At 35.7% G+C, this 16,897-nt stretch overlaps 1 protein-coding gene across 2 annotated transcripts in view; it reads left to right on the forward strand.

Annotated features, from left to right (window-relative positions):
• The window catches only part of PRKN (parkin RBR E3 ubiquitin protein ligase), a 696,970-nt gene that overhangs the window by 482,475 nt on the left and 197,598 nt on the right, over positions 1-16,897 (forward strand). The window lies entirely within an intron of this gene.

Here is a 16,897-nt window from a genome sequence, read left to right on the forward strand (position 1 = left end):
TTAAGTCCCTTATGGAGGAACCATCATAGATATTTTAATGGTGATTAAATCTGGGGAAGCTGGAGTAGTTTGAAACACTGCTTATTAATTTCAGAAGGTGCATGGCTCTCTGAGCATTGCATATAAATACGAGCACTAACATTTATGGATTTAATGACATTTTTGAGCATCAGGAATGTGGCCTTCAGGTTTCTTGCTGCAGTTGGGTGCATTTGTTTGTTTCAGAGGCTGCTCTCTTTGCAAAGTTCACATTGTTTCCAAACTGTATCAGTAGGGAGTAAGATCTTAGCAATGATGTTTATCCCCTTTGTTTGTGCTTGAAGGAGTTCTTTAGCCAATGTGATCTCTGAGTTTTCGGAATCCTCTTAATGTACATTTCCTTGATGTCTTTCTCCTAAACAATTACCACTACCTTTTGTCTTCAGTGTTGCTGCACATTGTTTCATTGTTTTCTCTTGCTTGTTGAAGCCAAGGACCTAGTACAGGACTAGTTGGAGAGCTGTGCCATTCTAATTTGACCTCACCAAAAAAAACCCAAAAACCAACCTAATTAAAAAAAAAAAAAAAAAAACACCTAAGGAAAGGAGAAATTCAGACTTCCCAGGAATCTTTGGGAATAGGTTTTTTCTCATGGGCATTTATTTAGATGGGCAGTTTTCTCAAATAGGCATGCACTTATATACATTCTATATTTGTTCATTTAGTTGGGGTTTTTTTTAAGATCAGAGGGTCAATTCTGATGTTCTCTATGGAATGAAAATTTGGTTTTTATATTATGAGTTTACTTCAGTCATGGATGACAGGCAGAGCCTTCAAGTTTGGCATCGAGTATTAAAAAGACTTTTTTAATTTTCAGATTATCTTTAGCTACTGCCCTGACATAATATTGTGAAAGAACATAACAAAAACATACAAGAATCGTTTGCTGAAATATTGATACGTTTTTGTAGTAGCATGGAGTTAGTGTGATTTCACTGGCACCGCTATCAAAACTATAAATGCTATTCAGAAAATGAAGGCATAGACTGATCCCATTGACTTTTGAGATCTGCTTACACACTAGCCTTAAAATCTGACCTATTTTCTTTGCAAGTGCTATTTGGCCAGTGACTGCTTGTCTAATTCCATAGAGTTACGTCAGAGATTGGTACATGTACAATAAATATATGCCCTTTTAATTCCCTTATGAAATGGAGGACGTGTTATTTATTATGTAGTGATGTCAGACAATAACTTAATTTTTTTGCAATTTTATCTTGTTAGCCTTGGATGTAGATGGAATGCTAACTTGCAATTACCATCTTCAGATAGTGTATGATAGAGTGATCTATAGTCCCACAATTGATTTTAATACTTTCTAGAGTCTAGACACTCTTCATGTTATTGTTTAAAGAGCAGGTCAGCTTTCCAAAATTATTCTGAATATGCTATAGCATGTTTCCTTGCCTGTAACTATAAAATACTGGTTTTGGATATAAAATTTGGGTTTGATTCTTATCAGGGTTTTTTTGGATTTTTTTAACTGAAAGACTCTTTTATGCTGAACAATGGGTTGTTGTCAGCTGTCTTACACCCATGCCTCTCCTCATAGATAAAGAATGTACCACCATCTTCTGTCACCATCACTGTCTTAGAAACAGGGATGCTAAGCCCAGAGTGTGAGGTGTGATTTGCTGTCACTGGCACAGCTCACATGAGACAGAGATTAGAGTCTCACCTTTCCCTGGTCCCCTAGACCAGTTGAACAGTCTGCAGTGCTGGAAAGGGCTCCCATTTGTGCCAAAAGGGGATTCTGTACTGACAATGTGCTTGAAGACCAACTAAGTTTCATTCTGAGTTTTCCTCTGCAACCCTGGTACAAGAGGACTGGGAAGAAAACATAGGGGAGAAAATGCTGTGGGAAGTCAGGAAAGCTCTGTAATTTTTAGGTTACCATAATTAAAATGTAAATCTAAATTGATTATTTACATTAACCCAGGTATTTTTCATTAATGCTACAAATTATTGTCTAAAATAATTCAGCTGTACCTTCCAGTTTTTTGCCAAAGATTTTATCAAACTTTCCCTCAGTTTTGTCCAACCTTCTCTCTTGAATGCCTTCACATTCTCATTTCCCTGTTGTAAAACAAGGAATGTACCAAGAACTACATCTTCTTTGACAAGGATGATGCAACATTTCCTTGCTCAGTAAGTGAAACTTCTCACCTGTTGCTTCTTCTTGACTTACTAATAAAATTTGTGAAGACAAGGGAAATGAATGTGCAGATGTCTGTTTTATCTCTTGGATTAAAGATGCAACAGAAGACACTGACTGAATATAAGAGAAATTGGAAGCATATCCTGTGATATATTTGCAATATACTTTATTATTTTCCCTTGAAATAATTAATATTAGGTTTAGAAATCATCTATAAAGCCTGAAAACTCCTTGACTACATCACAGAACACAGACCATTAGAGTCATGTGGACATAAAGTCCGCCTGCTGTGAATACCAGGCTCTCCAAGAGCCACCATCAATGCTTCAGGAAAAAATTAAGAAGTATATAACTATTTGCATTTCATAAAAGATAAAATGTTGGACCTTCAGTAACTCCAAACTCCTTTGGGCAAGTTGTTAACCTGGCTTGATCCACTTTGTCTCTGTCTTCCTCTAATCAGTCCCAAGTTGCATGTATTGTAAGAAAAAGGGGGTAGAAGTAGTCCTAAGTATTGATTCTCAGAGATTCATATACTGTTAAAGACTTTCTCTCAGCTATGGGCCATTTTAATTACAGGTAGATAAGGAATTTACAAAAGAAGGCAACCAATATCCTAAAATCAAAACTGCCTAAACAAATTTTGTAACTCAATAAAATAGAAATTAATATAAATCATAATAAAAAATCTGTGGGTAGAATCATTAATGAGCAATTTTATGTAGAAAATAATGATTTTCAGAAAATGAGTTATATGTTTATGATGTATGTGCATATTTAGAATCAAAACTGGTCAGTGTTTAAATTAGAAATATCGCACAAAATCTTAAAATACTGAAAAATCCTGGGCTCAAGAACATAATGCATTGCTGGATATGAAAATATAACCAATAATTTATGTTGATTGAACAGTATCTGTTTCTCTTGCAGAAATACTGGAAATACGCTCCTGCATATTTGTGTTTGAGAGAAGAGTGGAGGATCTGTCATTTTTCTCTAGAAATATAATCTGTCGTTTTGTGTTTGGCTGCAGTAATTTGATAATGAAAAGTTCTGTGAAAGGTTTTGATGAGAATTACTTGGGAAGTTTAGATAGAGGTTCACTTTTCTTCAGCTCTTTCACATGTTAATTCCACTGAACTATCAACTGAAAATATCTTCCTTTTTCTACCTGCAGTTATGACAGTTTCAAATGTACCTTTTGCAGGTGATAGCTAATGTACCATTCCTCAGCAGCATAGCTTCTGCCTTGCTTGCCTGGTAATAGTGACTCTAGTGTCAAGTTTCCTAAATCATCGTGCATTACGATAAACTGAGCTGTGTGTTTCTGATTTAGAATAGAATATCTGCATCTTTTACAAATGTGTAGATCTGTAACTTTTGGCAGTAGGGCTTCGATGCAGATATGAAATTTCATAATAATTTTCTTATTTAGCATTAAAGGTGTGGTTCAGGTTAGTTCTGGTATCTTCAGAAGCATGCAATTTTTTGCAATCTGCTGGGGTTTGCTTTTTTCATTACCTTGACTAATAGTCATGCTTACTTACTTGATTTTACCTTTTTTTCCCACATCTTCATGTTTGCCATTATTTAACAAATGTTATTTTGAAGTATTTCTTCAGAGTTTCCCAATATTTGTGAAAAATACTGACCACAGTCAGAGGAAAAGAACTTTTTCTCATCCTTATTTTTCTCTGGCGTAAGTTCATTGCCTTTTCTGCCTTGGTCTTTGACAAAATAGTAACATTCTGAAGGTCTTTTAACACTGATTGTTTAGTTCAGTCTGCAAATCCTAAGCCAAAATTATAGGAAAAGTCAGTATTTTTGCTGGTCAGGCTGAAGATTTATAACACACTTTCAGCAGGAACAAGATGCAAATGTATCTGAAAACAGTTTTAATTACCCTTGTCATGTTACAGCAAGAAAGCTGTCACCAGTCAGAGGCTTGAAAATGCTACCATCTGACACTGACAGGTAGTGCTCCTATTGTAAGAGACTGTAAACAAATTTCCAACCTGTATAGTACTGATTTAGCAGTCAAGATGAGAAGTTTAATCTTTAATATTTAAACAATATGATAAATATTTAAAGCGTAGAATATTTTATTTTTCTGCGATTCATCAACCCGTATTAAATCAGGACAGACACTTCTTAAAGTAGCTTATCTCTTGCAACTGTGTAGCTGGTGTCACAAATATACTACTTTTCAGGTAGATGAATGCCATCAGAGGGTGACTCAGAAATCCCTGCAGTAATTACCTTTATCTTGAAATACCTTTCTCAATTTATTCATGTTATGAGTGATGATTGAGATTTTGCAACTTTCATTTTCTAAAGATTAGGGTCTGTTTTTCTTTTAATGAGTGAAGCCAGTACTTGTAGATGTTATAGAACATACAGAAACACATAAACATTTCTCATGCTGAAGTTTAATTACCTCTCTGCGGTATTATGGATTCATTAGTCATAACTCTACAGCCAGTGATTCAGTGAAAACTAAGCAGGGAGCTAAGTCCATTGATCTATATGAAAATACATGTCCATTTATACTATTTTGGCTTTTCTCTCAGGCTGAACTGAAGCTGTGGTGTCTCCTATGAACTCCTTACACTGCATGCTGTCCTGCTTGTAATCTGACATTACTGTACAGATGCAGCAAATGGGATAACTAAGGAAAACGCCCTGCTTTGTGAGAGGCTGTTTCTTTATCCATCAAAATTTTTATGAAAATACAGTCTTCCTTTTCATCCAACGCCCAGATGTGCTCTCTACCCTTCCCTGTTCAGGCAGAAGCAGAGAGGACAACCACTGTTCTTGAAATGTAGGCACCAGAAGCAGAGTAAACTACTGTTTCTAAGCAGAAAATACTTTGTAGAGAGAAGAGGAATTCATATTGGGATGCCTTCAAAACTAGGTTTCAGGCAATGAGGTCTAGGCTTTTGTTTCCTCATTACTAATGGCAGTGGAAACACCTTTGTTCCATTGCTTTTTTCCTCTCACATGCCCTGTGACCCTTTTGAGACATCTAATATGGGCAGTACTTGAAGATATAAAGGTCCTTTCATGCATTCCCACTTAAATATTCTTATTTCTTTGAGTGTCTTCCAATTAATCTATTTTTTCTGCCTATACTTGGCAAGTAGTAGGTTTTTCTTCCCCTGCACTACAAAGGCAAATTTTCTCCTAATTTTGGGGCCTTATAGTCCTCTTATGACCAAAATAGGAATATTCATTAGGTACTGCATCTGGAGCAATTCTAAGAAAAATCAGCCTCAAAGTGAAGGGTGGCAAATACAAGCTAAAAAACCTAAAATTGCCTTTGTACAAAAGTTTGCCTTGATGAATGGTTTTGAAGACAGAACAACCCAGCCAGTCAGTTGTCCCAGTGTCTGTGTTACTATAAGTTTAGGAAACAGTGAATGATTCTCATTCCCAGAGTGCTCTGATGTCTGTTGGAGATCTTTAAGTTGTACAGTTGCTTCTAACTCGTTTGTTAACCATCTGAGTGAAGATTCTGTGTATGTCAGGTATAGCCCCCTGCTCAGGAAAAAGATATGGTTTTCACTATTAGTTGTAAAAGACTGGTGTTTTGTGGGGGCTATGAAGTCTGTTTTGTTCTGTACAGTTGTAGCTTTGGTTGCTAAGACAAGTGGTTATGTGACCAGAAAAACAGCTTTGAATAATGTTTTTCAGGTTCTCATTTGATTCAGTCAGTAGCTTAGAGAAATTAAATGCCAAGGGGGAAAAAAATGTAGGAAAATTTTAGCGTCTGATCTTGTAGGTTTCCAATGATGGTGGTTTCTGGAGCACCGTGGCTGTAAATTATTGGAAACTATGAAATATTATTGCTGTACTACAAAATATTAAAGGGAATCCCTGGAATAATGCATTGCAAAGAAAAGATATCAAATGATTTGCATACAAGTTATAGCTTTGGATTCATATTACAGTAGTCTTCCAAATCTTTTGAATATCCAAAGACGGTTGATCTCTGCTTTTTTCTTGCTGTTTTTCTTTGTCACATATTTCCTGGGTCATCGCAACTTGGAAGTCAGCTTGGTCAGCTATTTCTTTCTCTGCAGAATCACGGATTGGCTTGAGTGTATTGCATTAAGTGTCTCATATTTATGAAACTGGTTCATAAACTCACTGTTTTTCCAGCAGTTTTGTGTTGAATTTATTTAGATGTAATTTTCAACAAAAAATGGAAGTTTCTTGTATCAAATTTTTGATCATTCTATAATGGTAAGTAGGAGTTTTACCATTAAGTTATCTGGGAAAGGAGTTAGAGCAAAATTAGTGAAAAAAAATACATTCTATAAGCAGAAAGAACTATTTCCCACATTTTACTGGTTTTCAGTAGATATGGAGGCTGATGCAGCATAAAACGTATTTTTTGTGTTTTCAACATAGGAAATTTGCTGAATAACTGATATTTGTCTTCCATTTTCCTGTAGGTGTATTTCTAATACCTGCTTGGCCTGTGGTTAACTTCTAATACTGATCCTAGTGGTATCTTTGCTTGAGTTGATTCTTGAAAATGAGCTGCAGATCTTTCAGCTTTAGGCCTGATCCTGTTTGCAGTATATTGCTGGAATGTTAAGGTTCATCCAAGCAGCCTGCAAAGCCTTAAATTAAATAGTCAAAAGCTTCAAATAGTAAAATAGAAAGAATGTCTGTAGTTGGGGTCATCCACTACTGCAATGTAAATTCCCATCTTATTTTTCCACCTATAAACTGTGTCACTAAATCTATAGGTACTATCCTGACTCTTGTTTCATTGATAGCCAGCACCCAAATATGTATGCATGATAGACAATTGATAAAAAGGAATAAAACAAGGCATAGGAATTTCTTTTAGTAGCACACAAATTAATAAGAAAAAGAATACAAATATATTCCAAATCTGTGGATGAAAAAGAGATTGAATCATAGGTGAGTAAAAAAATATGTGACCCATAAAGCCATCTCTGATGGGACAGACTCAAGCTGTTCATATTCAGAACCTATATTTGTTATTGTACTTGTTGAATCATTAACAGAGTGTTACGATGTTTTCAGTAAGTGCTATGTGACAGAGTAGGAATATAAATTTTGTAATGTACATGGCCAGAATATGGCATAATGCCTGCATCAGAATGTGGTGACAGTAGGTTGAGATATTGTTAGAAATGGTGGTATGCCTATTTAGAACATTCAACAAGTGTGGTATTTTTCTACAAGATAATACAACAAATTTCAAAAATAAGTTACCTGTATTTAGTGATCTGAATTACAAAGAAAAGCATTAATTGTGAATTACTAAAGCCTGAGTGTTCTTTGTATTTGAAGTCTAACATTCCTATCATTTAACACAGCTGAAAATTTACTGTCTGGCTGGCAAATTGCAAAGCCTAAGTATTAGGAATCAGGTATTTAAGTTACTTTTAGTTTTTTGTGTTTTAGATTATCCACTGATTTAATTTGTAATTGAGGAAGCCAAAGACATCTAACAAATCATAGCAAAGAACTTGAATGTTTCTCTGCTTTAATATCTGAATTAGTGAATATCCATTTTTACATTGATTCCCATATGCTAATTTCTGAATTGCGCATTGATTCTCCAGGTTTATTGTGAATTGTGAGTTGCTTAAGGGCTCCTGGTGTTTAATCCATTTTCCTCCCATGTATCCTCTTTCAGCATAAGTTATAGCTGTAGTACATGTTTCTCTGGACTTCTAAAGAATGAGATTTTTTTTTTTCTGAATACAGGAAATCTCTTACTGGCTTGTGGTCAGTTCCTTCTCTCTGATGGCTTTCCATTATTTTTGGTAGTCCTACATTGCATTATTTATGGAATTCTTTGATAAATAAGCAAGCACAAGTCAATTTTGGCTTTGATAATTTCCTCAAACAGAGCAGTAGATACATATAGATAACTATACCATTTCCTAATCAATAGAGGAAAGAGAAATTGTTCCTGCAGGTTTGGTGCACAACAATGGAAAAATTACTGCGTTGTATGTCCAGTGCATGTTTACAGCACAGCCCCTCACTGTGTGTACCAACCCTTCTGTCTGCAGCAAATAATGAGTCAGATACGGCTCTTTGCTCCTACTGTCTTCTCAGCAGTGAGGTCATTGCTTTTTCCATCGTCTTTTTAGCTGTGTAAATTGTGCGGTGATTTTGCAGTACATTTACCCTGACTCTGTGCACATAAACCTGCATGGCATAGGAATTGAACTGTTCCGAACTCCACTAAAATCAGTAGAAATATTCTGACTGACTTCTGCCGAGTTTAGCAGATGAGCATAATATTCATTGCACATTATAAGGGAAAAAAAGGGGGGGAGACAAAAACTTAATAAGTCAAATGTTACATTTTTACTATTTGATCTTCTTGATTTACTTCCAGTTTTATTCTTTAGTTTCCAGGGGGCATCAAGGCTTTTCACCTACTGCTTTTAATGTTTCTTTGTTTTTCAAAGCTGCTAAGATTTCCCACCTATCAATAACATATGGTGATAAAATTTTTTTTTACAGTTGTTTTTTTTTTCCCAGCAGAAAAGAAAGTACTGTCTTTTATATATGCCTTGTAATACTTGTCTGCTATTTCTGCAAATCATAGTATTCCAGTTTATTGTAAACCTAAACATGTTTATTAAGCTGTGATGTCTTTTTGCTTCTCCAAGATGGAGTTGACTCAGAGGGACAACACACCTCACCTCTGCATTCAAGTCTGATGATATCCAAGACTTTGAATTTGTGTTTGCCTTTGTGACATGGGTGCATTCTGAAGCATGTTCACAGTACTAATCACAGTATTACCTTGTCTATGATTAGAGAGGGGCATCTCTTTCTGTGCCAGGTATTGGAATAGCTAGTTATTGACTGGCTGATACAGCCATGCAATTTATCCAGCACTTTGAGTTTCGTCGTAGGTTCATAGAGCTCTACCTCTGTTGTAGCATACACTGGCATTTTATATAACTTGAAAATGGAAGGGGAAAGGAGATCTGTTGTTTCTGTTGTTTCCTGGCCTTCTCTAAGATATCACAAGTTTTAGTAATTAGAATTAAACAGAAAATAGAGGGCTGTGTTTCATTTCCATTGGGCAGCAGAGCTTTTGGTCCCTTGGAAAATGGAGTCAACAGATGCAAAATGGTTTGCATTATCATCCCAGCACATGAACATGAGAGTATTTGTACATCCCTGTGATCTCATTCCTTCATCCTTCAGTCCCCAAGAGACAGCCTGTATCTACTAGGGCAAAAGGGAAGAGAATGAAAAGGAGACAAAATGTGGGAGAGGAAATGTAGGAAGGAATGTGATACCTACAAGCATAGACAGCATGGGTGAAAAGTGTAAAACAGATTAATATAATTCATCCCATGCTTAATTCTGTTCCTCTTGGAAGTTACCAAATGTTTTACCATGAAAGTCAGTAATGACATCCTACTTGTACCTATAACTACTCCTTGGTGATACAGTTAATGTGACTATGACATTTTCTTCCATAGGCCCACCTACGCAGAATTTTGTTCTGCATCCACTCTGAATTTAAGTCTGTCTTTAACAGCATAAAAAACAAGCCAAAGCTATTATATAAATCTTTCAATTTGCATTCATCATATATAAAATCAGCTTTATTTTTCCTTGTTTGTTTTAGAATAACAGTTAAAAGTGGAACTGTGTATGTGGAGATTTAATTTGAGGACACAATGAATGTTGATTTTTATATTGAGAAGTAAATCCCTACAATAATACTCAGACTTACTCATAGAATACTCAACATATTTAATGAATAATGATGAATTAATTAAAGAGAGGATTTGGTCTGTTATAGCTTTTCATGGATAGTTGTGTAATGTTTTTCTTATCCCTATTCCTGCTGATTTCACTACAGTCACTCTCTCTTGTGTAAGAGTGTCTTCTGTGGTCTCTTTCAGTGACTAGTAATATCATCATTGTCAAGGCTTATATTCCAGGGTTCTGACAAATAATGTTGTCAAAGATAATGCCTGGCAGTTGAAATTTAATTTGTTTTCTTGAACCTATGTTCTTTTTCTGCATCTGCTACATCAGACAAAAGGGAAAGAGCAGAGGAAGTCTGAGATCAAATTCATGCTGAGTGTGCTTACTTCCTCCAGAGAGCTTTTGAACAGTTTGGTATCATATGACTGTATGCTCATTATCAGGAGACAAATTAACCATGTTTAAAACAGGACTTTTATGAAGCAAATAGAATAGGAAATGCATGGGAATTCACTAGAAATGGCAAACAGAATCTGAAGAGGCAGAATGTTGAAGCCAGATAAGCAATTTAGCTCTGAGATGTCTCTGTAATAGGCTTCCATCATACAAAAATATCTGTACCAAATCTGTATCAGAACACCAGTGAACGTCGCAATATATCAGAATTTGTAATACCCCTCATGCTTTTATGATATTACAAATCTTTATTTCCAGGATTTTTTTAAGTTCCACTTTTTCCACTCTTCCCCTTCCCCATCAGTGGGGAAATCATCATCCTACAGTATGGGTGGTGAGAGCAAAAGTTTTGAGAGAATTATTAGTGTGTCATAGAAAAGGAAATATTCATGGAGAACAGACAAAAAGAGGAACAAAATAGAGTTATTTCAGCAAGTAATTAAACTGCCAGCTACACACTTGATACTTGTTAATTGGTAGTGCTGACATATGCTATTCCTTTGCATGTATCCACCCACTCGTTGTGTCCTTGAATTCTTCACTCGTTTGCGCTCAGTTGTGGTCTTGTTTTCACATACAGCTTCATTTTGATATGCCATTTTATAGAGCATCTGAAAAGCTCATAGATATCATTGAATCCTTGTTGGAATAATGTGGCAAACACACACTGTAGATAGATGTTTGGAATTCATTATTAGTGATACACATATCATTCATTCTGAAATTAGCCATTTGATTTCTTAACTCTTGCCTGGTATTTGTCTTCCACCTACATATTGCTGAAGGGATGGCAAGAACAGAGGAGATGACTAGAAACAGAGCAGTTGTTATCCTGAACATTCAGGGAGATGTGGAATTCTGTAGCAGAGCTCCTGATTAGAAGGACCTTGTTTCCATTCACTGACTGGAGAAGGAACACCAGAAAACTGCCTTTGGAGCCTAAACTTACCCTTGTGAACATTTTTCTTACTCGTATTTCACAGTAAGACCCAGGTCAGCTAATCCACTAAGGTTATTTAATGCTACGTGCTCCTGGTGGCATCAATGTACATTCAGTAAACTGTAAAAGCTGCTAAGTTAGTCTGAAAACAAAGATCAAGATGTTTATTCAGACCTCTTGAGTTTACTAAATGGCACTGGAAATCTCTCTACGAGAGCCTTTTGAGAGAAAGCCATTCATTCTCCAGCTTATAGGAGTAAAGCATCATGAAAACAGCCTTTCTTACAAGAAAAATGTTTCCGAATATTTTCAGATCTCACTAAGGCTTCAGTTCCAAAATGGAAAGGGGATGGATCATAAAATTTAGTAAAAGCCTTTTGTAAAAGTAGATGATGCAAGAGCAGGTTCTTATAAGTTCCACCCACCCCACCCCTCTTCCAGTCCTAGTACTTTCTCCATCCAAAGATTTTTTTTCAGTGAGCTGATATTTGTAAGATCTAAGAGTAAGTCAGGAAAAAGGTATGTGGTTTTTTGGAGGTTTTGCATGTACTCTCACAAATCAGACTATTTTGAGAAGATAATATTCATGCTTTTCATTGTATTATGTAGCAATAATAATAATAATAATTTTTAAGGTAATTTTCTTCCTCCATCTTTAGCATTGTTTTTTTTTTTTCCTAGTCTTCATTTGTGAAAATATTCTTCCACAGCAATATAATGGATACCTACAAAGGATAGTCCTTGCTTTGTGGAGCCAGGTGCCTTTATTTTCCAGTATAATTAAGGATAGCAAGTTCTCCAGCAAATGGCACTGAGCACCAAAATTAGGCTTATGCTTTGAACTGGACTCTGGAGAAATGAATCTTTCACTGTCAGCCACAGAGAAAGACTCAAAAGACTAATCTTCCATATGTAAAGCTATTAACAAATCAAAACATGTTGGATGACACCCTCCTTCACATTCAATTAAATAGTAAGACGAGCAAACTGTAAACTTGTGATTGTGAGGACAGCTCGGGGTATTGGATGATAGACAGGATCAGCTGGAGAACTCACCATGTTCCCATCCACCCAACTGCAAGGGATACTTCCAGTTATGGAAGTGATTAAAGGATCCGTCTTACCAGTGTCTTGTACGTGATCATCAAGTCAGCAAGCAACTGATTTTATACCATAATGACAGATATTTTTTGATTGCAGTAACGTAACAACTCTACTTGGAATTGAACCTCATTTCTACTCGCCATCTTTCCTTATTTCTCTACTTAGTGTAGAGGAGATTTTCCTTTAGAGCTGCATGGATTTCTGTTAGGCTACCTGCCAGAGAGTAATGCTTGAGATTTGGCATCTTCATTCTTCAGCTGTTCCATAAAATACAGTGCTTATAATTTAGTAACTCTAAATTTCCTGTTAGCATTCTTATAAATGGTAGCATAAATGTTCTGGTGGTATTTTGGAGGATGTTCCCAAGGTTTTTAGACATCTGTTGCCAAGCAGACTGTCAGTGGTTGATGTAGACTTTCTTCTGATCAGCATCTGAGACAGAAGAAACTATGTCCTTCATTGTCTGTTGAGCAATTACAGATGCTTTCAAATGGGAAATAGTCTCTTTTCCAGTCCATATTTCACTTAACACCTGCAATTGCTTTGGAAAGGGATTGTCTCACACAATATCACAAGCTTAGTTTTACGTTGTGTAACTCAAGGAGAACTCTCTATATATCTATAGCTCCTTAAATTTTACCAACTATACCTACAAAATACAAGTAATTATCCTCCTTTTGTGATGTCAGGAGTAAAAGTAATTCTCCTATTCACCAAAGCTGTAAAAAGTGGTGCAGAAGTATTATCTGCAATAAAAACACTTGACATTCTACTTTCCCTTTGTTTTTCAAGGTAGAGGTATTTTTCTTCATTTGCTACTTTTTGGATCTTTTTGCAGAAACATATTCCTCTGATTGGTAAAAACTGTCATCCAATTTCCAATCTAAGTTTATTCATAGCCAGCTTATAAAATATTTGTTGACTTAAATTCTTTTTCCTGCCAGGCATTTACCTCTATCGTCTCATCATGTCCTACACAAATTGCCAAACTTTATATCTGCTTGCCTGGACTCTGTGTTGATAATCATAGAAGCATAGAATATTTTAGGTTCTAAGATCACTGAGTCCAACTGTTGCCCAACATTGCCAAGTCCACACTAAACCGTGTCCGTAAATGCCACATCTACACTACTTTTAAATACCTCCAGAGATGGTGACTTAACCACTTCCCTGGGCAGCCTGTTCCAATGCCTGACAACCCTTTTGGTGAAGAAATTTTTTCTAATATCCTAACATCCACTGGGACAACTTGAGGCCATTTCCTCCTGTCCTATTGCTTGTTTCCTGGCAGAAGAGACCATCCCCCACCTCACCACAACCTCCTTTCAGGTCATTTTAGAGAGCGATATATAAGCACTTGGGTCATTTCTCCTTGATCCCACTCAAACTACTAGTCTGACTCAGTGGAGTCCTAGTGTACATCTTGTTGTAGATGTTACTTTCCAAAGTAGGACAACTTTAAGGATAGTGTTTTTCTTAGGAATGTAAGACTTGTAGTTCTGTTAAGCCATTTCAGTGAGACAGTGAAAGAAGCAGTCATGAGAGATATAAAAAAATAACAGAATGGGATACATGATAACTGTAATGCAATAGGAAGGGAGAAAGAGCAGCAGAGCACACAGTGTGAGTTCATATAACCAAGTGACGAGTAGGTGAGGAAGATTCATGCTTGCTGCTCTGCACCATTGCCTGTAAACGTCGCTCACCAGCACAGCGTAGTAAATTCGATGACACCCTTTTTTGGTTTTTTGCCAACGAGAATTACTTAATTATAAATTTGTAACACTAAATATTATACTACTTGCAAATATTATAACTTCTCATTGTCTTATTCGACATATTTGTTGTTCCAGTGTGAAGGTTGATATTGAAATAACTTCTTTCTGTTTCCTTGGTGACTGCAGCTGCTGTCTGATCATACCACAAAATGCAGGCTTGAAAGCAGGATGAGCAACTTGTGTGTAATATTTGAAACTCTTTGTTAACAACAGTGGCCTGCTGCTAAAGAGGAGGACGAGATTCTGATAAATCTGGATTATAGGGACAAACTTTTTTAATTAACTGTGTGCTGGTTTGAAAACTTGTTAAGGACACACATTAGCAATTTGCATTCAAAAGGTATCAAATAGGACAACCTGTTTGATAAGAATATCAATAATGAGAGTATCTGTTCTTTGGGAATTTTCAAGGAAAGAATTACAAATCAAATCATATTAGTGCTCTTCATCTTGTTTGCATCTGTTTTATTAGCAAGTACATAACAAAATACGCATTGTGTTAACAGGGTAATACATTATAGTTCCACAACCCAATTAAGGTGCAATGATTACATGGAAATGAGTCCATAAAGGATTCAGATTATATCATCTCAATGTTGTTTACATTTGATTTTTAATCTCTTGTGTTCATTGTATACCATTAACATCTTTGACTAGTAAGATGCCTTGGGTTTTTTTGTTCCTAGTTGTATTGGCAAAGCAAAGGATTTTTTTTGTGTCACCTGCTCCTACTGCTCTTTGCTCAGTAGTGGAGGAGTGCAAATGAGTCATGTAAACAAAAATAATATAACATTGACATTATGTTACTAGACTTACCCAGCGTCACAAAAAAAATAAAAACTTCCATATAGTGCTAGGTCAGAAATGTTGATTGGTGTTTAGAAGCATCTAACCCTGCAGTTTTCAGAACTAGAAGACATTCTGGAAAATCATGAGTTTGTATGAAAGTTATTAAACTACAGTTAAATGTGATTTAAATTCAATGCTAGGAAAGAACTCATTATTTAAGGAAATGTGTAACAACCCAAACGAAGAATGTATGAGTAGTATAAATTGTGTTATTTGGTTTAGTGATACCACCTTTGCTGCACTAGTGATCCACTTTAATAGTATCTAGAGTTTCAGGGGAAAATGTTATCTTTTTATAGTGTGATATGAAAATTTTAATGTCTAATATATTCTGTGAGAGACTGTAGTATGTTTTACTACTTTGATCTTTTCAGTGTTCAGTATTTTGATTGGCTGGACATTTTGCTTCTTCCCCACAGGTTTCTGAGACTGTAAACAGGGGAGAAATTAGAGTGGCCAGTCAGTCAAATGATGGAATATTGAAAAGGTCAAAGCCATACAGGACTGTACTTAACTTATAGAATATATGAAACATTAAAATTCTGATAGCTTGTTCTTGTGCCATGGGTTGAAACAAGAGAGAATAATGCAGTAGTTCTAATCTGTACCTATGATGGTAATTATAATGAGAATGGGAAATGGTACAACCATAGCCTACTGTCATTCTGAAAGTCTTTTAATTTTTAACATAAAGGCTTTTTTAAAAGTATTCTGCATGTAGGGCTAGAAATACATTTATTTGTAAGTTTATTGAAACTGAGGTTTCATACAAGTTCAAACTTGTAACTTCATTTATAATCAGAGACTGGTTGTAAAAACAAAGGGACAAGACAAAAGCAGGAATGTGCTGTCTCTCGTTTATAATACTTTGCATAATGTAATGGACGCAAAGATGGGATCATGATTATAGAAATGAAGAGCAGTAAAAATATCTGATCTTCTAATTTGGCATAGTAACTTTAGGAAAAACTGATGTTCCAGGGGAAGATAAAATTTGTCCAAAAACCTGCACATATTAGCCTTTTCAATGCAGGTATTATTTTCCAAAGTATTGGCAGGAGAAATAAAAGGTAGAAACACTTTATTTAAGAATTAAATTTAAAATTCTAATTCCATTGTTCTTTTCTTAGCAGAAAGAACGAAACAGTTTTCTTATTTGAAAACTAGCTAGTCATTTTTAAAATCCACCCACACTACTTTTTTTTCTTCTAATTTCTTTGTAAATGTGAAATTGTATGACTCCCTAATGTCTCCGTGCGGGCCTGAGCTGCAATGGAAACATCAGGATATATAGTTAAACTCTGCCAAGCATGTTAATTTAAAACTACTTTTTAAACTTCTAGAAACTTGCAAGTTCAATTGCCAGTGTAGGCAGCTCAAGGAAGATACTTCATCAGAACTGAAAGCAGTTAAATACTAATTGTCTTCCCACTTATTATGAAATCCCGGACTTGGATTTTACTTCCACATTCTTTCTTAAGACAGCTCAAGACAGGTAGGAAAAGTAAGGAGGGATGGGAAGTGAAAGAGATGAGGGAAAGTAGAAGAGTTAAAGGGATTTCCAGCCATATAAGGTAGTCTTTTCTACCAGTTCATCTGCCTTGTAATGAGATTTACTATTTGCAAAGTAGCCAAAGTTGATGTTTTATGACCTTTACAGTTATTTCTTTTATTGTAGTGCAAATGCTTCTGGGCTAAGCAGAATAATTACATATCTGAGTATATTTTTATGCTGTAGTATTACTTGGTGAAGTATTTAATGAATGAAAAGAAGCAACTGGCATGTCCTGGTTCAAATCTTGTTAATTAGGGTACAGATAGATTTTCCACAGTATTTGC

The sequence above is a fragment of the Corvus hawaiiensis genome, chromosome 3 (assembly GCF_020740725.1).
Source record: "Corvus hawaiiensis isolate bCorHaw1 chromosome 3, bCorHaw1.pri.cur, whole genome shotgun sequence".
Classification (NCBI taxonomy): domain Eukaryota; kingdom Metazoa; phylum Chordata; class Aves; order Passeriformes; family Corvidae; genus Corvus; species Corvus hawaiiensis.